This window comes from Taeniopygia guttata, chromosome 1 (genome assembly GCF_048771995.1).
Source record: "Taeniopygia guttata chromosome 1, bTaeGut7.mat, whole genome shotgun sequence".
NCBI classification, from domain to species: Eukaryota; Metazoa; Chordata; class Aves; order Passeriformes; family Estrildidae; genus Taeniopygia; species Taeniopygia guttata.
The window spans coordinates 74,301,493-74,329,230 of record NC_133024.1 but is presented as its reverse complement, the minus strand read 5'-3'; the positions used below and the strand labels follow the sequence as shown (position 1 = coordinate 74,329,230).

The window sequence follows — 27,738 nt, the reverse complement described above, 5'->3', positions numbered from 1 at the left end:
TTTATTGCCATAAGTTTCGTGAGTTGAATTTCAGGCAGGATATTTAATGCCAAAAGTTTGTTCTATATCAGTCTCACTTCCTAAAACTATCTTCTGTGGAATACCTTGACATATGTAAGACATGTAAGATATATAAAATGTCTTATGAAAGACAGATAATGACAGCATTCAAGAATTTGTGCTTCACCTGAGTTTATAATATACAGGAAATCCTATGGAGAAAAGGCTAATGATTAGAAAATATTTAGACAATTTTAGAAAAAGAGAGTTTTTGTTTAAATTACTGTTTATGGGCAATACTTGCAATTTTCTCTCATGCTGAAAGTATTGTTTTATTTCTCCTACAGGTGCACACAAAAGACTGCTGCGAAACTAATTTCTGCTGTTTACACATGAATATTTTTGCATGCCATTTCTATGCCTACTGAATATCCTTTAAAATAATAGTAAAGCAAAAGAAACATTAAAAATAAAGCCCCATAACTCATTTTGCTAATGCTTTTAAATAAAATTGGTAAAAAGGGTTATTAAACCCTGTTCCTTTTCACAATTGTTCTAGCAGCATAATACATACAGCTCATCTGAAGTGGTAGCAAAAAAAGTTCAAAATGTAGCTGTTTATACAATCTCTCATAATCAATTGCTTCACTAATGGTTTACTTAGGAAGATAATGAAAGATGAACCTGTAAAGCAGCTGATCTCAGCAGAAAGGTTATAGCATACTTATGATACAAATCAGGAGAGATAAGTACATTTATCCCTTAAGACCACTACTAAGATCTGGATTAGTAGCTTTTGATACTTTCCCAAAATGAAGAACAGTTTAAGTCTTGCCAGTCTTTATAAGCCACAAGACAAATAAAAGTGAATATGAGGATAACACACTTAAAAATCATTACAATCTTTCAGAATATTTTGCTAGAAAATACATAGTATTTTTTAGTGAGGGCAGACTGCAAAAAATCCAGGGATAATTATTTACTTAACATTAGAGTCAGTACCTGACTTGAAAATTTCTAGGTACTTGCTCAGCCTTTTTGTCTGGTTCTTGTAGAAAAACCAAAAAAACGAAGAATGCAATGTCTGCATCATTCCCAAGAGAAAACCATATGAAATTTATTGGTTTGCCCATTATCTACTACATGTATTTGATACAGCTGTGTTAGCTTCTGCCTGTGCTTGTGCAGATTCACACAAATGAGTGAGTGAAATCAAAGGACCAATGTTTAAATTTGAGTAAGGTGGATATTAAGTTGCAAAAATATGAAAATAGATTATATAGTCTAGTATGAAAATTACTGTCATAAGATAATAAAACGGACCCACAAGAAGTTATTTAAAAAGGAAACTCTGCTTGCATTATTTGTCATTATCTTTGGATGTGAATTTAAATAAACAGAGGACAAGTTCTAAAATCAGAACTCGATAATAACATTTAAAAACATCACTAGTAATTTAGAGTATTATGAATCTTTCAACTCAGAAGACCAACTGATGACAGATATGCCTATTTATTTATATTTTTTTGTGATAGCTATAGTTATATGATCACTTTCAATGACAAGGAAAACTGCACCTTCATGCAGAAGAAAAATTAGAGATGCTGTGAAATTCTCAATGTTGGCTGCTGTTATTTCTTTTCCTCTCTTCCTTGAGGGAGAGTGTGCATAAGGTACAAGGCAATTTGATGTATTAAGGAGTTAATATGGTGCTTTGGAGGATATGTAACATTTAAGATTTTTCTGAGTCTCTCTCTGAAAACAGAACTATTGGTAGCAGACTGAAGGACTATTATGACTTTGCTGTGGAAGAAAGTATTGTGGTTTTATGAGAAATTAATACAAACTGAATGCCTAAAAAGTCTTATCTTAAAAATGCATAGTTTTTGAATGGTGGGGTAAATAAAACAGTAAAAAAATGTAGTTTTATAATCACATTAGACTCTCTTTACAAAAAGAAATGGTCAAAAAATTAGGGGGAATTATTAATTGACAGAAAGGTATAAAAGTTAAAATGCTTTTCAACATCCAAGGCATCCAAGGATGAATTTAGACTGGAAATGCTCGGATTTCTTCTTGTGTATGCTGCTTATAGGCATATGAATAAAGACAAACAAAACATTATCTATTTAAAAAGACCAAAATGTAAGAACCAAAATTAATCTTGATGTCAAAGTTAATTAACGTCTAACACTACTAGGGAGCCAAAAGCAATGGCAAATATTTCTTAAAAGGAAATATTCTAATATTATCTTATTCCTCAATTATCAGTCTTTCTAATACCAGCAGTTTTCAGGTGTTACCTTTGCTATTTATGAGTAAGAGCATTTACTGCTACAACAGTAAGATTTTCATCAGCACGAACACAAATTTCTGTTCCAACAGCTCTTCATATGTGTTTGAACTTGGAAATTAGGTTACAGTTGAGAAAAAAAATCCCTAAATTATGCCTAAAGAGTTATGTTTGCTGCTTTTTTTGAAAGCACTTATAATCTTGGATTAAAGTTGAAAACAACTTGAGGAAGAAAATGACCAAGGGGTATTAATCTGTATTTGCACTTAGGCTATTTTAATGGATTGCTCTTTATAATACATTTCAAATAAAGAAACTACACAATAAAATTAAGCAGGAACACACTGACAAGTTAGATTTTCTGAATTCTGTGTGCATTGTACAGGGATGGACATATCTTTGAAGCAATATATCTTCCTGTTATGTCTTGCAAAGTCCATAAAGACCTAGCTGAATATCAAGGCCAGTATTTTTATAAAAACATTTCTATTTAACCAGTTATGTTACTTACATAAATTCAATTTTGCATTGTAGAGTAAGTGAATCTCTAAAATTCAAGCTTCTGTTTCACTAGTAATCTGACAAATACACTACTGATTTCTAGTTTCAGCCACAAGGACTTGAAAGTCTCATACATGACCAATTTAAAATCCTGGATTTAGGTTCTTTAGGGTGGCTTGCCATGATTACCTATCCTACCAACTACTGGTCTGCCTTTTTTCTATCTGAAATGCATTTTCCTCTTGGCTCTCTGCCCAAATACTGTTAAGAAGCATTCACTCCCAAGGCAGGCCTTATCCTTTTCCAGTTAAATGAGTAAGAAGTGCTGATTCTACTATTTTACTGAAATTCTCACTATATTGCTCTTTATTTTATGGCTTGTCTCTGAATGCTCCCTGACCTAAGAACTTGCTGTTCATAAAATGACGTGATTGCTCCTTTCACACAATTATAAGAGAACCCAATAACCCTGTTACTTTTACTTCCACTTCACTGATCTGAACACTGTTTGAATGTAAATTTGATAAGCTAGTATTTTGTCAGAAAAACTAGCAAGATAATACTGTTTTAGCCACAAGGAAATGTTTTGATTTTTTTTCTTCATTTCTTTATATGTGAAGTGTAGTCAAGGCAATTCTCAAACATATTTTCTGTTTATTATACCTTACATATTATTGATTAATAATTCCAGAAAAGAAAACTGTAAATATCTTAAGGCTAGGTGAGTTCTTCAAAATCATGAGGTGTCTTAGCTTCTGAACTAAATGGTGAAACTCACTCTGAATTAACTAATGACAAGATGCTATTGTTGGTATACATGCACCATTGTCTTTCTGCTACCATAGCCATGGGATGCCAAGTAATGTAAATAGTTTGTAAGTGGGGTTCAAGATCCTGTTAAGTTTCAAGTGTTGATCTTCAATGAGATATCCCAGGCATCCCTACAGACCTGAGATCTGCAACATAGCACCTCTCTTCATCCCTGCGACCCTACCTGCCCTTTGAAGGCAGTTATACCAGTCCTATCTTGGTACTGGGTAGAGTTTGTACCCAGCATCTGTGTAGCTACAACCACAATCCACTACTGTGCTACATTTGTGGCATCAGTAAGAAAGGCTTGACACTCACACACACTCCCTCCATCCCCTAAACCTCCTCTGGGGTCTGACAAATAGGTGCATCCATCATGCAGGTTCAAAGAAGTTAGAGTTGCGGCTCAAGAGTAATTCTCAGTCTTTCAAGGTAAGTGAAAACAAGCCAAGTTCCTCAATAGATCTGACTTGTCTGTTGCCTGGGAGCAGATTTGCCTCCTCTTGCCGATGCTCACCGGGACAAGCTATCCCACTGATTTCCCCTATCCAACCCCACGTTTTTTTCAGGAAGAAACTTTGTCATTCTCTATCTTGCTTTTCTGTGATTGTCTCACTTGTCTAGCACGAAATATCAGTATCTTGCACAGTGTCTCATATGACTAGACATCACAAAACCTATGAGGAAGAGGAAAAAAGACTTGTAAGAATGTATATGCCTTGAGGGTGAAAGTTAAAAAAAGTACTATATTTTAGAGAAATTTTTGAAAGAAAGAATATTTTAAAGTAAAAATATTATAAAATTTATGGGCTAAGAATATATTCCAGACTGGTTTTATATCTAGAAAATAAATTATTTACAAAATACTAATATTTGGAAAATATGGATGCATTTTTTTTCTGACTTCCCTAAGCATTAGATATGATAGCATTTTAAAAATTGTTAGTTTACATAAAAATGTTTAACATTTAATACTACAATAATGAGATGGAGACAAAATTAGTTCAAGGGAGAAAAGCAGCATATTTTTCTGGAAGAAAGTTACTCATAAGCTCCTAAAGAATATTTTAAATAGTTATTTTGGCAATAAGAGCAGAAATACACTAAAGAATGTTTTTCAAGAACAAGACAGGAAGATATGAATACCATAGAGTGAGATGTAAACCTTCAGGAATAATAGAATTAAGAAGAAAGGTAACACAATTAGGAAATAATGTTACTGAGAGGAATAGCAAAATACATGACCAAAATAAGTTTACTTGTGGAAGAGAGGATAACTGAAAAAGGCCAGCATAATGAAGGCTACAGCATGCATATATAATGTGTCACACTATGTATTTGCAAAATTGAAGGAAATTATTACTGTAACTTTGAAAAGAAGAATATTCAACCTTATCTAGAATACTCTATACATAATTCATCATTTATAAAAATAAAAAAATGAATGAAAGCTAGAATAAGTCTGAAGCAGTGCTACCTGGATGAAAGTAGAGTTTTTAGAAGAGAATTTTACTTTCATTTACATTTAATCTGAAAATATGAAAGTCTTGTGAAGTTTATGGAACAAGTCCCCAGGGATCCATTTCCAAGCACATTAAGGACAAGTGACTGTGAATAGCCATCACAGATCTACAAAGAGCAAACTGCACTTGACCAACCTGATTGCTTTCTGTGAGAGTTAACAGCCTCTGCAGATCATGGAGCTGGCCAGGAGGAAGCACTGGAAGAATTTTTTTTTTTTTTTTTTTTTTTTTTTTTTTTTTTTTTAGTAGAGCTTTTGACAAAATCTCTTTGCGGCCAAACTGGGCGAAGATGGGTTGGATGTGTAAATTGCAGGGTGGATGAAAAACTGTCTGTGCAAATTAGAATCAAGGCTGATGGTTCAAAGTCTAACTGACAACCAATCTCGGGTACTGTTTCTCAAGAGTTGATTCTGAGTCTAATGACTCAACTGAATCACTCAGTGACTCAATGACTCAACTGACTAACTGAATCTGTCCGTGATGTGAATGACCGCTCAGAACAAACCTCCAGTACATTAACAAATGGCAGGTGGGGGAACATGTGATTGCTTGAGGTCAGAGCTACTATTCAGAAAGAGAGATGGAGAAAGGGCCATCATAAACTTAATGAAATTCAGCAAAGACAAATAACAAGCTCATGCATCTTGGGGTGCAACAACAACATACAATTGCAGCAACTCTGAAGATGGCTTCAGGGTCCTGGTAGATGACATGTCAACACAACAATGTCTGTTTTACACTGGGTATCCTAAAAGTGGACACAGCGTTCCTTATGGTTGCAGAGTAGAAAGAATAATTACTTTCTGTACCTGACGCATGAAGGCAAAATATTTGTTTGGATACTAGTATAGTGATGCTTCTTTTTATCTGGCCATTCTTAAACATCCCATAGGTTTTGTCTTTTTAACAGCTTTTGAGAAGTGGAGATTTAATAACTGTCCTCAATAAACTCTTCCCTGAAAAGTAATCTCTAATCTATAGATCATCATTGTATACATTCTTATTGCTACATAATGCTGTAAGTAAAATACAGATTAATGAGGTTTATTTTAATTCCATCCCCTTCATTTGAAAGAACTGACAATCACTTTAGTTTTATCTGCCTTCCGCTACCCTGCTACCTTTTTTTTTTTTTTTTTTTTTTTTTTTGGTCAATTATAGAGAGGTTAAAGAGCACAAGACTAAACAGTCATTTTCCAGTTACTATCTCCCATTACTCTGGAACTGGGGAAATGTAAGCAGGAGAGTATATACTTCCTATTAGTTTTTAACAGTACTTTTTGCAAGCACGTAAAATTAAGGCAGTTTCTTCTACTTACATCCCAAGAAAAGAACCACAGTAAAATTAAATTAAAAGGAAAGTAATTTAGCCATGAACTGGTGTTCTGGCACCACTCAACTACAATTCAAATTTTCTCACTTTTGGTTGTATTTTCCTCCAGCATGTTTTTCAAAAGTGTGTAGAAAAATATTCCAAGGCACAACCTAACCAGGAAGTAGTAAAACCATAATATACCTAATTCTAAACAAAAACTTATTCATCTTTTATTTCTTGTTTCCTTCATAGAATCATTGAGTGGTTTGGGTTGGGAGACACCTTAAAGATCATCTTATTTCAACCTCCTAGCCATAGGCAGGGACACTTAGACCAGGTTTCTTAAAGCCCCACCTGATCTGGCCTTGAACACTGCCAGGGATGGGGCACCCAAAATCATTCTTTGCTCTTTTCACCACTTGAGCCTCCTAAAGCTGGTACTCCCTGTTTATCAGTCAGTAGAGATAAATGAGATTACTGCTCATAAAAGAGTTTGACCATACCCACAAATGAGGCAGGAACATTGTGTTCTTGCAGTGACTGAGTATTTGCAAAATTATTCTCTTAGCCTGGAAGACTGGTTTATTTACAAAGGTAATTTCTTGAGTCAGCTGCATCTCGTTTTACTGATGATGGCCATGTCATCTCTCCTTGATCCCAGCAGAGTACTCTGTTCCACTACATCGACTCCCAGGAACACAGAAAAAAGCTGAGTAACTGTTTACTTACTAGACTCCTTATTCTGTCTAAATAATTACTTATAGTTCAGATTTCCTAATGCCCTGCTGCCCCTGAATACAGCCTCCCAATCTCAAGACAATGTTGCTGCATTAACTATATTCAGCTGTATTCTTGTGATTTTGATGACATCCCTGTCTTCAGCTCTCCTTGTGTAAATATTGTCCATGAGATACTTTAACTTGTTTAAACAAAATTCAAACCAAACCAAAAAATTATCTTATTACTGAGAAAGAAAAACATTTCAAAACACAGATTTTTTTTTCATAATGTATTTTTACTGCTGAAATCCTGAACACTGTCAGCATACATAGCTTTTAAATCAAATCTCTGCTTCAACATAGAGTGACATTTGAATGGATTCCTTATAATGAAATAAGACTTAGAAACATATGAGGTAAGTTAATCAGCCCTTTATAGGAACACATGTAGAAATTGTCATTTGCGAATGTATAAACATAGGAATTATTAACTTTGTCATATTAAATTATGGAATATTAATAACATTCACCCTCAAATACATAAATATTAAATTCTTCTCCCATCCTCTTATTCTTTGGAAAGGGAAGTACTGCAGTTGCTACCTTATCCAAGTAACTTATTTTCTGAATTAAATGTGTACCTCAATTTATTGCCCCAAAACAGTGGTTGATGGAAAAATATTTCTCAAACATCTCAGTATAAAGGGATGGGAACATCTTTTCAATACTGAGATTGGTTTGCTTGAGGTTGACAAGTTTATTTGATTTTTGCTTCCAATTATAAGTCCTGAACCATAATTATATCTTATATAATAACCATCTTATATGTTTGGCTAGCATTGGTTCTGCCAGACATGGGGGAAGCTCCTGGCATCCTCTCACAGAAGCCACCCCTGTAGCACCACCCCCCCTGCCCCCCCCAAAAAAAAAACCCCAAAACTGGCCATACAAACCCAATAGAGCACCTTTCGATTCTCTTCTACCAGATTTATATATATATGTGCCTCCATCAATGTCATTTCTCTGTAGTTAATGGGGATAACTTAGTTGGTTTTAGAAGTTCCTGACTGTCTCTCCTACCTACCAAAACATAGCTGACAACTTAGACAAAAAGAGGCATTTAAATGAATTAGAGATTAGAGGAACTGAAACATAGTGCTCACTTCTAGATGAAATGAGAAAAATATGTCTTTTTGAACATATCGTAGGGTGCATTTGAAGCATTCCTAACTGCTTCAGGCCCAAAAGTCAACACTTCCACAGACAGTATGGACCTCTGCTGATCTCAGTCATATTTGAACCAGTGATTTTTGCTGTGGAAAACAACACAAAAATTTTGGATTCAATTGCTGTGTTGAAGTTGTTCCCATGTTTATCACTGCTGCAACATTACTCTGAATTTTCACCAACCTTTCCTGTATGACTTAGACTGGGAAGAATCTAGTTTAAAGGATTTAAGAGCCTATTTTGAAGTATAAGCTACCAAGATCAAGGTCTTAAACTGCTTTTTCCATTGATCTTCCTAATGATGACTCAATTAATTCAGAATATCAAATTCAAATATTAATGCACTGAATTTAGTTTGGCCTGAAGAATAAAAAGAATTATTCTCCGCGATGTCACTAGAGCTTGGGAATAACTTTTAATGAACAATTTATTTGATTAAATTAGTCCTTTTCCCTGGTCACAAAGGCTTCATACTCTTCTCAAAGTCTGAGTTACAACAATCAAATGTGAGCTATAGAAAGTTCATAATACATTTTTGTTGCGTTATGAAAGATTTATGAGTGGTTTGATATTTTATTTTTCTGTTTTTAGCAAATTTTGACTAGAAATTTAAATTATATTTTATGACTGAAAGAAATAGCTTGTGAAAAATTAAAACTAGTGTTTTCTTTTCTGGAAATAATGTGTAACATTTGTACACAATTCACAAATTGCATTACACTTCTTTGCTGCTCAGTTGCAGCAATAGTTCAAAATGAGAAATGTCCAGTAAGAAAAATGTTTCTGGCTTTGTCTTTTTTTTGTAAGAAACTTAATAGTTACTACAAATACCATTATGTTTCCAATTATTAACAATATGAAATAAACGTGATAATGGCAAGCAATTACTTTGCTCCTATAACATAAAATGACCTGTTTCCTTTCGTTATTCCAAAAAATACAGAGACTTTTTTTTTCCCCAAGGTAATCAGAAAAAGTAGCACAAAGACATGGAAACTCATAATTGAACTTCTGAAAACTATTTCATCATGGAAGTATAGCAATAAATTGTATTTAAAAATGAACAGTATTCAGTGGCAGTATCAAAAAGGAGTCTTATTCTACCCCATACCATTGCACAGAGAACTTAACAGAAGACTGAATTTCATGTTGACTACTCACAAGTTTGTTTTGTAATATTTGCAGTCTTTGGGAACTCAGTTGCAGACCATAAAAAGCCAGCAAAATCAGTATCACTATCCAGCAAGTGCTGATTTTCAGTAGGAATGTACTGAGAAATTTCTGGACAGCTAAATAAAATCATCAAGTCTTCATAAAGATGTCTATCAGAAGATGCCATGATCGCAATGGGCTATACTTTCTAGCAACTAATAAGTCTTAAAAAAAAAGGAAAAGAAAAAGAAAAACAAATGTGTATGACAGCTTTAAAAAAAATTATTCAGCATCATAGAATGGTAAATATTTTGACAATGTTTTAATAGAGTTTTTTATTTTATGAATAAACATATTCAAATTTTCTCACTTTTCTCAAAATGAAACACTGGCAAACTAAAAAGATATAATATATCTGAAAATACAAAATAAAAAATAATTTCTCTCAACTCTCTGCACTATTTAGTTGTGCTATTGGATTATAATCAAAGGCATATATAGTTGCAAAATTCTAATACACTGTAGAGTACAAAATCACACTCATACAGGGACACAAATCCTCGATTTTGTGTGTTCCATGAATACAGTACTTAAACCTATAAAATGTTCACTAATTAGTTGTTGAGTTGCTGTTTCCACATTAGAAATTGAATTACACCTATCTAAATTTCAAATTAATTCCACAGGTAAATCCCTCCACGATACCTATTTTTTTCCTAGCAGGAAGATCACACTTCAAGGACATAGAATAGCTACTTCTTGCTACACCAGAAATCTGGTGGCCAGTCAAAACTCAGTTCTTTTATCTGCACTAATTTTTAGCGTATCTTTTAGCCCCCTGAAATCTGTGAGATATATGGAACTGGACAACTTTTATTTTAGTATTTGAATAGTCACTAGAATTTACCAAAGTAAATATATACAGGTTCATATGCATATACATACACTAATACACATAAATATATAAATATACACCCATGCATACACTAAAATATTTTGCATAATTTTTTCTTCTAAAGATTTTAGCTGTTTTCAAATAAAGGTACATTTTTCTGGGAAATCAAGACCCCATCTGAAGCTGAATCAGAAAATGTGCAAGAAAGGCTACAGGGACTTCTAGAGGTCTATCAACAGCAAATGGAAAAGTGTGGGCCCACTGCCAAATGGGAATGGGTACCTTGTGACACAGAACATGGCAAAGACTGTGGTGCTCAACACCTTCCTAATCTTGACCAGGTGATCTTGGTAAAACCAGCCTTCATTAATCCCTGTCCTGAGACCTACTGGAACAAGGAAAATTAAAGGCTGGTGGAGGAGGCTCAAGCCAGGGAACATTTAAACTGAATGAACAGAGACAATCTCCACCTGGATGGGATGCAGCCATGAGCACCAAGGGAGATTGTCGACACTGTTCAAAAACTCTCTCAAATGTCTTTTTAAGGTTAGGGCAGCACAGGCAGATTTCTGAGGCATGGAAGAAAGCAATTTTCATTTCTGTCTTCAAGAAGTGGGTGAAGGAAGTCCAGGGAACTGGCAGTCACCTCAGTATCTGGGCAGGTGATAAAGCAAATAATCTTGAAACCATTTCTAAACATAGGAAGAACAAGAAGGTGTAGTCAGCATAGATTTATGTAGGGGAAAGCATGATTGTTCAAATCAATAACTTTCTACAGTGAAAGTACTAGAACTCTGGATGAAGAAAGAACAGTGATGTATTTTATCTTGACTTCAGCAAAGACATGACCTGGATGATGGGACAGAGTGCACCCTTTAGAAATTTGCAGATTATATGAAGCAAAGAGGAGTATCTGGTACATCAGGTGGTTGTGCTGCCATCCAGAGGGACTCCAACAGGGTGAAGAAATGGACTAACAGAAGCCTCATGAAGTTCATCAAAGGGAAATAAAGTCCTGCATAAATATACAGGACGGACACAGGAAGAATAACCCCACGCACCAGTATCGACTGAGGCTGACTGGCCAGAAGTTTTTCATACAAGGACCTGACAGACAAAAACTTGAATAAGAACCAGCAGTGCAGAAAAAAAAAAAAAAAAAAAAAAAAAATCCCCAACAGCTTCCCTAGGCATTATTATGAGTGTTGCCAACAAGTTGAGGGAAAATGACCCTGCCCTCTGCTCAGTCCTGATGAATCCACACCTGGAGTGCTGTGTTGAGTTCTGATTATCCAGAACACAAGAGGGAATACAGCAAATGCCCACAAAGATGATTAAGGGATTGAATCATATGTCATATGAGGAGAGACTGAGAGAGCCACAACTGTTCAATAGGAGAAAGAAGGTTCAGGGTGATCTTCTCAGTGTGGATTTGATGGGAGTAAAGAAGACTGAGGCACTTTTCAGTGGTGTCCAATTGTAGAACAAGAGGCGAAGAACTCAAACTGATACATTTTATTTAAATAGCAAAAAAAACCTTCTACTGAAAGGGTGATTGGAAGAAGTTGCCCAGAGAGGTTGTGGAGACTCCACCCTTGACATTATCCAAAGCCCAGCTGGACTCCATCCTTGGCAACCTGCTCTTGTTGACTCTGTTTTGAAGCAGACGTGTTGGACTAGACGGTCTTTAGAGACTCGGTCCAACCCCAGCGATTCTGAAATTCTGTAATATATTGAAGCCATCAGTAATTTAATACAGGGAATTGCTGCTGCCACCAGAGGTATATCTTCTCTGGCTTGACGTTTTTGCCAGCAAGAGAAGAACCTTACATGTTGAAAGAGAGTCCCTAGCACATATATACATGTGCAGTAATGTGTATTTTTTTTCCTGTGTGTCAACATGAGTCATCATCTGAATAAAATCTAACAACGTTTTTGTAAAAAAGTTTTTAAAAGTTAGTGTTTTTCATGATCTAGATCTATCAGGACTTTAAAAAGGGGTTAACAAAATCATGGTAATTTACAACAGAAATCACTCAAAATTTCATTTTGAAAGGACCTTAAAATACTTTCTGCATCTCTGAATTATTGCAATTTTTTCAGAGATGCAAAATAATCATTTCTTATTTCATTATAACTCAAGGCCATTTTTTCTCCTTGTTAATCAAATATCCCCTGATCTAAATCAGCAATCCTAACTAGTACTTTTAAACCTAATTATATTATTTTAATGGGATTCGATACATAGATGCTTCAGTAATTTAGTGTAATTTGCTCAGCTTGGTTAGGAAAAGAAAGAAAGAAACAAAGCTTACTTTTGAATTTCATTATGCTGTCTTGAAAAGAAAAAATAAAGAAATATCAAATTTATGTAGTCTTGTTACAACTGAATATGTTAATTACTTTTTATCAAAACAACTTGATGTTACTAGGAAACAGAGTGACAAAGGCCACAGGTGGTAATGAAAGAAGGATGCTTTATCAGAAGTGACTAATACTGCTTGAGTTGCCAAAGTAACCAGATTGTCTCCTAAAAATGTATGCTTTGACATTCGCTTATCAATGCTACTGAAATGCAGGTCTTATCATGACTGCATAGCAAATTTCATTTCCATATAAGTGATGAATATGCAGATTCTTCCATTATTTGAACATTCCATTTATTTCTTTTTCATGTACTGAAGAAAAGAAATGTTTCTTGTGCGTAGATTTCATCCCTCGAAAGGGATAGGCAGTGACTTCCCTGATTTCTCTTTTGAACACTTTTGCTTTTGGGTCTTGGGTGATTACACAGTAGTTTTTCTTTGGATTGAAGAGCTTCTCTCAGTTTCTTTTTCCTTTACCAGTTTCTTTTTGCTGTATTTTCATACATCTCATTACCTCTTTTAGCCACATACCTACCTAGATATGAGAAAACATTGTGAATATGCTGTTTCACAGAGAATCAAAGACTTTTGTTTCATTTTTTTATATATCTGTATTGCCATAAAATCTCAGAAAATTGCTTAGATCAGAGTCACTAGAGTCTTTGTTATACCTTTACTTGCCATTTTCATCTCTGCAGGAAAGACAAATGTACACTTTTCTTATCTTTCTCCTACAATATTATAGCAATTGTGTTCTAGATGTTATCACAACATCTACATGACTGCACACAGGGCTCTAAAAAGGGAAAATGCCTTTTTGTTGGACCCTTGAAGCAAAAACAGGCTACAAGAAATGCCCTGGCAGCAGTATGGTACTTAATAATAATTTATTTCTTTATTGATTCATATTGTATCTGCAGCTGGTCTGTAGATCCCTGACCAGAAAGTGCAGCATTTGTGCAGGGACTCGTGGAGAAGGAGCAAGATCATGGCACCACATGGCAAAAGTACAGGTGTAGTGGTAAAGAAGCACAAAAATAATCAAAACAGAAGAGCAGGACTCTCATGTTCAGCGTGTGAGATTTAAAAGATCTGAGCAGCACAAAGCAAACTATTTTGACTTGCTAAAGTTCTGTTCTTGGCACACATGTAAATGACTACCAGTTGAAAGAGTAGGAAAATCAAATCCTTCTTCCTTTGTTGATACAAAAAAAAAACTTTCTCATCTTTGGAAACCGGCCATGAAAAATGTCTACAATTTTCAGCAACACAGGCATACACTATCACCTTGGGAATAAGTGACTTCCAATAATTCAGAGCAGAAAATCAGAATGCTTCTCAGCTGTTGAATACTGCAAGTTGCCCTAGTACAAGGTATGGTTTCACCAGAGATTCAGCCAATGAGTAACAGAATTCACCAAGAAAACAGTTGAAATTTCAGGTAAGGATTTTCTGTTAAATACATAAATATTTTTTTCTCTGCACTGTACAGATTGTCTAAAGGAGTAAGTTTTATCTCCTCTAATTTCAGGCATCTAGAAATTAAATATCCATATTTGGTGTTTGGAGACACACAACAATGAAGAAAACCAGACTTCTCATGAAGGAAATTTGTTTGACCCTCCCACAGGATGGGATTGAATCATATGTCATATGAGGAGATGAAACTAATTTCAGGATGAAACTACTCTCTGGAAATACCTCTTCCTTGACTGTAAAGGGAAGCTGGGAGTTCAAGCTTGGGCACTAAAATCATAGTTTGTTAAATTATGGTGCAAAGTTATTCATGGTGACTGCAAGATACAAGACTCTTCAAACAACTGGCACTTGATGTGAATGTAAAAGCACTGAGCTGAAACAGCCTATAGTATGTGGCTATCAAAGAAAGTAAACATTAATCTTGAGAGAAATTTTATTATATATTAAAAAGTTTGAGAGCTATTTGAATTATAAATGCCTGAAACAGTGAGCCTTTTGTACAAAAACCTTGTATCAATAATATCCAAATTTCAAAAGCAGTATCAAAATGTTAAAAAATAGGTACATTTTCCCCTAAGAAATCTGTCAGTTTTTGATGACTTTAGTCAGAGTACGATCTGAAAACCTTCTTGCTTCATTACCACTTTGATATAGTCCTATTGAATAGGGCAGTGTCAATGGACCTATTTAGAGAACACATGACTTAATTGTGTTTTCATTCAATCCAGAAAAGTTAATCAGAGGCTGAAATTGAACTTGCAGATCAGCCCCTGTCTTCTTCATGAAAAATCACGACCAGACTGAAGGTGAAGCAGAAAACTGGATTAGATAGTATATTAGATCTCCCTTTGCTGATGTACTAGCAGTAGTAAATATTCAGTCAAGAGTTAGTAAAGATCTCAGGCTTTCCATTCATCCCCATCCCATGTATCAATATGGGATAGTTTCCAAACTAATTTTTGGAAAGAAACAAATGAAAACAGACTGAATAATAGCAATATATTCTTCTGAAATTCCTTCTCTCTCCTCCAAGTGCTGTGTGCTATACAAAAGCCAAGATATTATATAATTCTTTTTATTACAGTTCAGATTCAACTAGAATTCTTTTCACAGAAGGTTAATACTATCTTATAAGCTTTAATATTCTTCTTGAACAGTTAATTCCAATGCTTTACAGTTAAGGTACTGGTCAAGAATCCACCATAATCCAGAATATTTTTGACTCCCAGAATGTCCTACATGTTGTCCTATCTGAAAATTCTGATTGTGACTCACAATAGGCTCCCAAGAGGGCCACTTAAATCAGCAAAACTGATTAGGTTGGAAGCATTAGTTTGCTGACATAATTCAGAAAAGCTATTCTACCTGAATATTCTATTGAGGGAACTTTGTTACCCAAAAATTGTCTCAAGGGATTTAATCCCTTTCATGTGCAGGCAAATGTTCCCTTACAGTACTTGCAAGTAATGGATCACTGCAAAGTTTACATTTGCTATGAATTACAGATTTTAAAACAAATACATTATAAAACTACCACATTGACATTTCTGATTCAGTATAAAAATGCATGCAAAATGTAAATATAAACCTGTAGGCATAAAATGATCTGGGGATAATATGTCTGCTTTCATTGAGCTGTCACACAATGTCCAGTGCTAACAGTTACAGCATTAAGTTTGCATGTCAATTGAAGTACATATTGAAATTCTAATACTGGAGGAGATGAAAGATAACAGGACTTTGATTACACAAAAAATTGATGCAGACTACTGGAGTCAGTATTACAAAAAATTCTTATTCAGTTCCTTTTTATTGTTGTTGCTGTGAATAACACTGCAAGTAAAGAATATTAATATTTTAAAAGGAATAAGCAAAAACCAGATTCTGGCTGAATAGTACTAATCTTTCACTGCAAGACATCATGTTTAACCAGACTGCATGTGTACTGTGCATATGGACCTTATGCCCTTCCTTTTTTGCCTTACATTGTTTTTGTTATTAAATAATAATAGTTCTCTAAAGTACCCAGGGGAACAAGGGTGGTCATGTTGCTAAAGATGCAGTGAGATGCACTCTTTGCACTACTTTCTAAATAATTAGCCTACGCAAAAAATTTCTCTCTCAGTCAGTGACAAGTCAAGGGCAAACAAAAATCCAGATCCTTTCAGTCTAATGTCCCTTCCTCCCAAGTCATTTAGCTCTATGTTATCATATGGCCTATTCAAAGCCTCTCAGTTTTCTATAATAGTGATCCTTTATCGGTTAATGTGGAGTGAAAATGTTACTGTACTTGTTCTCAAGCCATTTCACTGTGCTGTCACAAGACAAACCAAACAACCCAAACAAAAAAAATCTTTCACATAGACTTTCGCAGTAACAAATGCATAATTCCCATCTGCTTCACAAGCTTTATTATTTTGTCTGAAAATTTTCCAGTGCCTTGGGAGTTTGCTTAAAAGAATATCTGAATAGATAAAAAGTGTGTTTGTCTACATTTGAATACAAAGTCCCACCCAAAAACCCCACATAGCTACACTACTTAGTTCTTACTAACACATGCTTCTACCAGGAAACAACCACAGTACAATTTTGATATTTTTGAATATGATTTATGATTTATGGGGTCAAAGGTTTGGGCACTCTAATCAATCCCATGTCCATCCTGCGGTAAGGCTGTGGCTTACTGTCTTTTGCAAGAAGAAGAATGATATCTGGGGTAGATAAGAAGTGCTCTTTGTAACAATGAATTCTGTTTCAGAACCAAACACATTGCTCTCATCCATCTCCCGTTTCTCAGTGTCTGTGCCTTTAATGAAAGATTTTTGTCTAATCCGCTCATGAATTCTTACTCCAGTGCTTCAATTGTCCTAGTATTAGAAAACTTATAATTCTGAATGCCTGTTTAATTTTCCTTTTGTAAACTTGAGCTTATTTTAATTTATTAAATACTTTTTTTTTAATATTCTAAGACTATTCTCTTAACTGAGAAACTTAAGTTTCCCTCACCTTTTCTCAGAGGTGTTATAATTCTTATTTCTCTGTATGGACTATCTCCAATTGTTCTTTCTTGGTTGTGTTGTGTTCAAGTCTGGACAAAATGTTCCTGCCTCACAGCACAACGGATGTGTGTATACACATACACACACACACACACACACACACACTCACACACACACATATATATATATATATAGATAGATAGATAGATAGATAGATAGATAGATAGATAGATATGGATGGATGGATGTATCTTTCCAAAAGTGCTTCTGTCCATCCATCTCACGATATACTTTGGGATTTTTTTGGCAATATCATGCCATTTTGACTTTTGCTGCTTCTATTATAAAAAAAAAAATCTTTAAAATACTACATAATCAATCTTTCCCTAGCCCATACTTACACTTGCTGTTTCTTCTAGATTACCTTTTCTCATTTACATTCCCTCTATTTTCTTCCCAATCATTTCTGCTAACATTTTAGAGTGTTTCCTTTCATGTTGAAGGTTCAACTGTGTGCAAGTTAGTATCATCGGAAAATTGAGTAAGTATTGCTCCTATTGTCTCATCCAAATCAATACCATGAATATTAAATAACACCAGACATAGTACAGACGCTGCAGAACTCTTTCAACACATTCATATAAACCAACACTGAAGTGTTGATAACGACTCATTGAGAATGACTTTCCAAGCAAGGTTATGTATAACTGGATAACACAGCTGATAAGCTGTAAATAAACAAAAATAGGATAAAAGCCCAGAATGGACCTCATGTGACTCAGACTGTGTTGTAAATTTATAATTGTATGCAGCTTGAAAACACTGTTATATATATGTGTTAAGAGAACATGAACAGAGAAAGAATCTTTCTTATTCAGAACACTAGTCACTCTTACAGCATGAAAAATTATTTTCCAAGACTCTCTTATTAGCAACATCATACATTATACAACAGCACTGCTTGTTCAAACTGTTTTTGTGATAAGAAACACTGCATTTTAAAAAGCAACCTCTATTTTAATATTTAATACCCCAGCATATCTAGATCTCCAAAAGTAGCAAGCTATTTAGGCAAGTAGAGCACTTTGTGTAATGTTAAAAGCATTTCTGGCATTTTATGTTATCTACTTTTTAATGACTGTATTTTCCTAACATTAAAAATGAATTAATATCTTTCCTTAAGTAGTCTGCTGAGTGCTGAAAGAGTAAATCTGACAGGGTTACTCATACCTTGCCTGTACTGTAGCGACCTACACATCAGTTTGTTTTTCATACTGTTGAAAGAAAATGGGTTTGCTTCAAAACTCAGCATCTCCAAAGCTCATCATGGTTATGTCTAGGCACCAAGGAGAAAAATATACATTTATTACCTTTAAATTTCTTTAAACTAAAAAATCAAATTCTAAGTCACCATTGCTCTAACTGGCATTCAAATCCAATGAGGAGCGAGCTATATCAATTCTTCAAAATTGCATGTGGTATAAACTTTACACCAAAGAAACCCTCAGAGCTGTGCAGTGAAGTCATAGGAAGACTATCAAAAATGCCAAAACAAAGATCAAGTCTCTCTTTATTTTATCCTCGTCTCTAACATAAGTGACTTGATCTTCCATGTTTCTACTTTCCTTTTCCTGAGGTTTTTGTCTCCCTCTTACAAGTAAATTTTTCATTGATTAGAAAACAGAATTCTATCAGAGAAAACAGATTCTATCAGAGCCAAATCAATAGCAAGAAAGAAATTCCCTGACACTATTTTTATATGTTAGGAAGATCATGTTGTTTTCTCGTACTTTCTGACTGGCTTCCTAATTTTCTTAAGAAACCTATAATCAACTACAGCTGATGTTAGAAAACCACATACCAGTATTTTTTTCATCAACTTTACATTCTGTTCTGCATATTATGGCAGTGTTTAATGGGAAAGAAATGCTCCACTGATAGCACTTATATTAAGCTATTCCATAAACTAAAACTGAAAACAGAATAGATGCAGTGGCAAAAAAAAAAAACTATGCAAAATAATTGCAGAACTCTGCCTCAAATCCATACCTAAAGATTCAAACACAGATCCCCATGTCATCACACCAGAGAAAGAAGAGAAAATGTTCCCTGACCTTGGTATGCAATGTGCTAATAGCTGAGCAGCAGTTAAGGCCTAAGTCAAAAGCCTGATTGTTCCAATGTTCTACAACCCACATAATTCAGCTTTCTTCAAAATGCCTAATGCCACAGATTCAGAGTCTAACTCTATTTTTCTGCTTATTTCTTAAAGTGTATGCACAACAATAGAATTAATTCCCATTTTTGTACAGGTACAAAGAATTTTCCATTTTCATTTGTAATTACAGACCTACAGATCACTGTATAAACCCAAAGTGTAAGAGACAAAAGAGTTTTATGGTGCATGAATGGCAAGATCAGTTATAGCACCTATTCTTGGAGTGAATGTTCTTTGTAGGCATATTATAGGCTCTTTGAAAATGTTGTCCTGCATTATTCTGAAAAGAGGCTTTATTTTAATGGTTATATATTGATTTTCTTCTAGAAGCAATAAGTTCCTCACCCACATGATCTGTTATTCTCATGCATGCTGACATTTCTAATGCAGTATATTAAATAAAGAACATCCTACTCACTGGAATTACTTTCTGGAAGCCATGACAAGTATTTCACAGTATTTCACAAACTTCCTCAAAACCATCCACATCAGCTTCTAAGAAAAGCAGCTATTACTTGCAGTTTTCCAGACTTACAAACAGTGCTTCATTATCTTGACCTACTAGTCTACAGAAACTTTCCCATAAGGGAAAGCAACTATTTCTCATACTAGAAGCATCACTATAATTAGACCCCTACTGAGCTGTCCTTAGCCCAAGGCTCAGTCAAGAAATTATATCTGGAAAACAGCATTTGATTAGGATAAACTTATAAATTCATTATGCAGGTCTCCTAGCTATCATTTAATGTGGATAATTCAAACTTCATTTCATAAGTTATTTAATGAGACAATAAGTATCCATGGGACAGGTTATTAGAAGTTCCCAGTAATACATTTGAGCTGGTATATGTCATATACCAGCTTTGGCTCTGTGTTCAAAACCAGGTATTTGAATATCAACTAGGAATTAAAAGCCATCAGAGAGCATGAATATCTATGTAACAGTAGCAACAAGGTTAATTTAAATAATGGAGTGCTATCTGAGTGATTCATGCAAAAATCAAATGAAAAGGACTAAAATTTCCTTCCAAGTATAATCTTTCCATCCTTAAAAATAAAAAGGATGACTTTCTGCCTGTGACAGACTCACTACCAATGTTCTCGAGAAAATTTAAATTAGCACTAATAAGGAACAAATCTCAAGTGATTCAGAAAACTGTTAGGCTTAGTTCTGCATCTCAGAAACTGTGAGGCATATCCTGTTGAAGCAATTTCTGAGGCACAATACATGGGCCTGCATTGATTCATCTTTCTGACGTCTAAGAAGAACAGCAGTGACGACTGCCTCCCTAGGACCTTGGATAGCTCATTGTAGTTATTCAAGACATAGGAGTGGAAAGAAAAGGAATTACATTGCTCCTTATCAAGGCTGGTTCCCCTCCCACTCTGCAGCAAACATTTTTGTTACTATGTACTCCTTCCTGATTTCCATCCTGTAGTTCTGACTTGGAGATGGGCACTAGGAAGACAGTCCTCTCCAGTGGCCTTGCCAATCAGGTATTTGGCATAGCAATGCCTCTCTGTCAGCAGGGAATTCCCTGCCCGTGCAATCAGGAGTCCAATGACACCTTTTGAGGACCCATACTGCTTGACTTCTCCTTGATGGTGACATTCCCACCACATTTATGCTCCTCTAGTAATACATTTGTCAGTCTGAACCCTTGGATGGACTGGAAAGGGGTGTTTTTCACAGTGATGAGGGACATTCGTGCCTTGAAGTCCGCTTTCAACTGCACCAGCCCCTGTATGAAAGAGGAGAGCATCTCAGGAAGGTCTGGCAGCTCTGTTTTGAATATTTGTGTTATTCCTACCACTCACTGTTAATAGTGCAAGCAGATGGGAAGCCCTAAATTGGTAGGTTTCTTCAACTTTATGCAAATCAAGACTAAAAAAATACAGTCTAAGGGTTAGGAAGGTCTTGATGCCAGGAAAATATAGCTCCTGCCAGGAAGAATGAAAATCTGTAGAAAGTTTGGGGCACTTGAAGAAAGACTAAAGCAGTTAAAAACACAGAAGAACCCTAAAGCAGGACAATTATGGACTATTTTCCTTTCTGCAGTGGCATGTATAGAAAAAACAGAGTTAGGAGAGGCACAAGGCAACCACTGTGCCCATGGACGTTGCGTGAAGCAACACTTGAGGTAGAGAACTGAATATAGGGGTGTGATGGCCCCCCTGCCAGAGGACAGCTCTGGACTGACCTAATTTGTCATCACTCATGTAGCCAAAACCTAAAAGATTAGATGAAATAGTTTTTGTTCAAACTTTTTCTTTCCTTTTGTCCTGGATCGCAAATGGATGTCACAATGAGTGGTTTAATTTTTTATGTAATTATGACTGAAATTTCACTCTACCTGGAAACACAGCAAAGAGCATACCAAGAAGTTAGTCATACCCTCCCTCTTATAAAAAGGACAAGAAAACCTCAGTGACAACAGCAACACAATCAAAGGAGTGATAAAACTCCCTGTCCAAGAGTCAGATCAAGTCTGTCGTCCTCTTACTGATCATTTTTCCAAACGCTCCAAGAAGCTGTGGTGCAAATGAATTTGCTTGGCTTCTCTGTCTGTCACTACTACCAGATCAGTTTCTTCATGGTCCTCACACATCATGTAAGTGTGAAAGGTTTGCACAGTGCCTCCCATTGTGAGCAGTAACGTGGCAGCATCCTGGATTTAGGAGACAGTGAAAAGTTTTACATACGTAAACAATCACTTCCCGCTTATGTGATATATTACTGTTATTCAGAAAACAGCCAAGGACACTGAATCTGAAAGTAACTATAATTCTACTATGCAAGCACCGTAACTTTATACTGTGAAGTTACCTTTAAAAATATGATTGGAGTATTATGTTTCCATGTTATTCTCTTGCTGGAACACAATAAATTCTTGTCAAGCCCGCTAAGATTGGAGGATTTTATTCAGCTAAAGCTTAAATCAGTCTGACTTATGCAAAATTTGAGAGGGATGAGAAAGGTGCCCTTTGCCATAGCTCACTGGTACCTCATATACCTTGAGATCAGTGTGCCTTTCAATATTCATTGTGTCAGGCTTTATTCTAAATTCCCACAGGGGCAGCAGGCAGTGGGAGTGAGAGCAGGCACAGTACTGTTCCATGTACCTTCAGCTTCGAAAATTAAGTTAGAGATGATTTGTCCATTACCATTTGCAGACCTGCAATTTGGGCTATTTTTGGTTCTAAGTATTTCTGTGCTCAGGCAATTGTCTTCCCTTTGCTATTAGCCTTTACTCTGCTTGATCATGCAGGCTGTCATTTGGTACTTTCCTGTTGCTTTCTTGGCCTCACAAGTTTTGATAGGCTTTCATGGGCAAAAAGGTCTCATCATGCCGTCAAAATGTGAAATACATGTCTGCTAACTATTGGGGGAGGGAAGTTCAGACAAAATGGATAGTTGCAATTGCATGGAGAAGCTTTATGCCTTCAAATCACAACTGGATGGCTTTGTGACATGTAGCGCGCACAGTTTGCAGCTGAAATTTTAATTAACTGCATAAGGAACAATCTGTCATTATTACACGTGATGAAATGGTCTCACATTAAAAAAATGGATTTCAAGCGAAAAATAAGATTCACTTTTACCATGAGTAATCCCTTTCTTTTATCTGGAAACCCTGCTTAATGCCTTCCTGAAAAAAAAAATGAAAAAATCATTAAAAACTCTGATGCTCTGTCTGCTTTCTATATGCTTTACAATTTCTGAAGGATTTTTCCAAGGATGATGAGGGACAAGATCCTTGTTAAAGAACACTTTGAATCTCATCCAACAAAGATGACAATAAATCTTCAAACCATTTCTGACCATATGTCACAACTCCTGAAGGCAAATGAAGGCTTTTACAGCTTTTAAATAATCTTTGGCAATGACAGCTGCTAAAGCACCCTCCTCCCTGCTGAAGGCGAAGGAAAAGTTGTGCTTTCATTTACTCTGCTCCAGAGTCAGACATCATGACCTGGGTTACCGTAAACTAAATATTCAAAACAAGATGAAAGGCCTGCCTAATGTGTGCAAATTGAGAAACCTGTTATCCACAGAGCTCACGCAGTTTTCAAAATAAAGATACTACCTTACATTCCTAAACCATGGCACTTTTCAAGGGCAAACTGTATTTACTTTGGTGTTTCTAGTACTAAATCAGCCCCAGACACAGAGAAATAAGTAATTTTATTAACCTCTGTATAGGAAACTTGCAAGGGCTGAATCCTATAAATTACTATATTTACCATTCTTAATAGTATGATTTTTGCATCCATTTTCTCCTGTTGAAAGGCTCAGATTATAAATCTGAGTGTAAAACAGGACCTGAATTTTAAGGAAACAGTAGTCCTTGCGACCTCAATAGAACATTTGTCTCCTTGCAGAGAATCTTGTGAGTTATGCAGATCAGTCTAGCAAGCCTGGGAGAGGGATGCTTTGAAACAGAATGCATTTATCCATGGGCACATTTTCTTATATCACAAGTTTCTAGATAGAAGAAAAAAGCATGCACTGCATTTTAAAATATCTGTAGTGGCAAACAGTGTATGCAAGTGTCCCCAGCTGGACTGGTTTAGTTACTGGAGACAGGTGATTTCTAGAAACCAAAGACTTCATCAGTAGTGAAATGTTATATTGATTGCATTTTACTTACCTTAAAACTACACAGGGAATCCAAATACAAAGTACATTCTGTATCCAATCATATAACTTAGCTTTTTATATTTTTTGGAGAAGTCTTAGTCTACAAAACAGTTAATTAATTTCATTAACACACACATTTTTTCTCAGTATGTGTAATAACATATGTGACACCCATGACTACTCTAGTAACAATGTTCTAATTATGCTTTATCACATTTATCTACCTCCAACTTAAGCTTTAAAAAAACAAAAAAAAACTAAAACCCAAAGCCCAAAAGCATTTGCTATATTTTTAAAATCTTACTTGACATCAGGCTTATTTTTATTATAATATAATAAATATCTACAATTTACAGCCATGAATGGATACACAAGTCAATGTCTTTCAAGGTCCCCTGTATCTTTAGGAGACAAAGTTCTACAGGTATCAAACAGTGATATCCTCAGCTGACATTTGTGATATTTGCATCCTCAGATATACAAACCCTGATATTTAAAATAATCTTTGGCACACACATGCTTTTAGAAACCTAGCCACTGAATTTTGAGTGTTTTAATTTCACGAGTCTGATGCCAAGTTGGTTCAGAGCATGGGTTGTGTGAGTTTGTAGCTGCCTATTCTGATCTGGGCTTTCCCATTGGTGAAGAAGAGAGTGTTTAGGAATAAGGCATCTATTGATTATTGATTATTGATTATGACAAGTTAAAAAAGCAAACAAAAGCAGAAGAGAGATGGGGTCCAGAATCTATTTGGGAATTGTTGAAGTGGTGGGATGAACAACTTGGAATTTCTGCAATGACACACAATGTTTTTACACATCTCATTTGAGGCAACTAGTTGATTTCTTAATTTTTTACAAGAAAGAGAAGCCAAGAAGCACCTGATAAATACAGTGGTGGTTCTCACCTTAGAGTCTACCCCCTAAAAGGAAGATCTGGGTTCAACACTCTCTTCAGCCAGAAGAATATACCTAAACCTTTTACTTTCCAAGAACATGCCATCATCCATTCAGTATTTTGGAGTGAAGATTTCTGTTCCTTTTGCAAAAAATTGCCTGTGGTGACAAAACTGATAGCAATATGTCACCTTCTGAGGTCAATCTCAGTATGAGTAAGTTAAAGTAACGCTTCAGGCCTAAAAAATGTTATAAATACACCTCGTTGCAAATTTATACATATATTTTATACATCTCTGCAGATACTTTCCTGAAAATTGTACTTACAACTAATGTTTGGTGAAACAGGTGTCTTCACTTTCAGGCCACAGTGCAACACATGACCTACGTCAAGTATTTGCTGACAAAACAAGCAGAAGCTGGTGTGCATATGCCTACGTACTTCCTATGGTGAACAAAAGTACACATGCTTTCAAATCCAGCCAAGTTTCTCTGAGCTGTATTTTATACCCCCATTAATTATATAAGAGAAATTGGAAGATCTGGAACTGGAGCAGTTTTTAAGGACAGAGGCAAATAAATAATTGAATACTGCATTGCTTTGGATAGCTTCCACATTCTTTTGCCCTAAGGTATCTCTTTCAAGCTTCAGGGAATTAAAGAATTAGATCACTGATTCATCTATTACACCTGTTTTGGGGGAACACCAAAAAAAATGGAAAAAAATAACCCCACAAGGTGGAAACATCTTGTAATTTATTCCCTTCTGTGACTGCTTGACATCTTCCCAACTGAGTGAAACAGTAAAAAGTCTGTTTAAAGACATGAATTTAAAAGTGGGTTTATTCTTTTCTTTTATTGGATTACATGAAAATACTAAAATTATAATGCCAAATATTCTCAAGAAACAGTTTATATCCATAGGCAAATTGCCTTAAATACGTATATATGTTTTAGGTAATACTCAGTTTTTATCTAAGATAAATAGCTTTTGATGGGTCATGTTAAATCATAAAAGTTATAGGAAGGAACAATTTGAAAAACAATGAATCTATATTCTTAAATTTATAAGAAAGAGCAGGTAAATCTAAATTTAGCCAAAATTCATGCACTATCTTTATTCTAATCTGAGCTTTCACTCAGGCTGTGGCCTGAGAACATGCACATGCTTCTATCCAGTCCTCCAGAGCCTGAGTGTACCCAAGAAAATACTGTGAAGGCGCTGTCCCTCCCTCACTATAAAACCCACCAAGAAAGGCCCTTAACTACCACTGCACGATATGAAGAAAGATTTAAACATTATTATTAAGCTTTCAAACTGTCTAGTTCCAGATTTTGCAGGTTTCTTTCCACTGTTGTCATTTAATTATAAATGCTGAAGCTTTTAGCAGCACAGAATCAGTTATATTTGGTTATGAATGATTAAGCGTGCATGAAGTTTTTACCAGCACATTAATCATCAGGTACAGAAAGAAGCACAACACTAGCTAAAAATTCACTTCTTTATTGCCCATGGGAAGTGTAGAGTCTTCACATACAGTCAGAGATTGCTTACATTTATGACAGAACAAGAGCTGAGTAAGATGCATTGAATTTGCATACCCCTAAAAAGTACTTCCATTCAGTCAATGAGATTATTTATCCTTGGACAGTACAAATGACATTAGCAGAAACAACAGCAGTTGCAAAATCAGGTTAGGAGTTTTAATTAAGCTTTATTTGATGTCTGATGCTGGAACCTAAACCACACACTGAAGAATGAACTAGTTCAGGGGAATATGGGTATCTCCATGCCTCCGTGTATTTACCTGCCTAGCTCTGCCCAAACTTCCCACTTCTACTCTCATGTAGTTCTCCTGAAATGGTTCTTTACAACAGAACAGCAGCACACAGAGACTCGGGGTAAAGCGTGGCCCCTCTGTGGTAAGTTTTGAAAATACACTTAGTAAAGGGCTGTATTTCTATTTTCAAATATGAACAACTGTAAGGATCTTTGTGGTTTGGGACATCCATGTGAGCTTTCTATTACTTTCACATTAAAAGAACCTTCCCAAATGTCACCTATCTCTGAGTGAGAAAGTCCTTTTCCTGGCTTCTGAGATGCTGATTTTCATATTGGGACAAGTTACGCTGATGTGTCAAGTCTGAAAATAATTTGTTGCAAAGGTAGGTTATCATAAAAAGTGTCTCCAGCAGTCCAGGTTTTGTGTTCAAGATTTCCTTCTCCCTTAAAATTAATCAGAAACATTTTGACACACCTAAATATTTTCTTTCTCCTGCTGGCACACCCTCTGCACAAGGCCATGGGGAATTCTGGCTTTTCCTTCCATCCCAGTTGCTGATGGCAGATTTCTCTGAGGCTGGAGTCGCTCCTCTCACTCTGGAGAAAAGGCTTAAAATCATTCAGCTAAGCTGGAGAGGACTTTGCCTGTGATTGTTCCCATCCCTCCTTCTCCCCAGATCGTGCCAGGGCTGGCATTATGGAAGGATAAACCTGAAGTTTAAAAATAAAACCTGCAAAGAGACATGAGTGATTTGATTTGGTTTTGTGATAAGAAACAAATCCCCCTCTTTAGCTTTCCTTGGCATGGAGGAAGGACTTAAACCCAAATGTTACCAGGTTTCCCTCTGGATCCATGGCTTTGATTCTCCTGAAGCTCCAGACACACAGTTGGTGCTTGGGGGACAGGAGGAAATGTGCAG

General features: G+C 35.7%; 1 protein-coding gene and 1 long non-coding RNA gene across 4 annotated transcripts in view; both read right to left on the bottom strand.

Moving 5' to 3' along the window:
• GPC6 (glypican 6) overlaps positions 1–27,738 on the bottom strand; it is a 718,331-nt gene that overhangs the window by 540,651 nt on the left and 149,942 nt on the right. The gene's annotated exons all lie outside the window — the stretch shown is intronic.
• The window catches only part of LOC140684458 (uncharacterized), a 65,318-nt gene that overhangs the window by 15,656 nt on the left and 21,924 nt on the right, over positions 1–27,738 (bottom strand). The window contains exon 2 of the long non-coding RNA XR_012056741.1: positions 1–27,549. This exon is cut by the window's left edge and continues 15,656 nt beyond it. This is a non-coding gene — a long non-coding RNA (uncharacterized lncRNA). The remainder of the gene's footprint in view (positions 27,550–27,738) is intronic.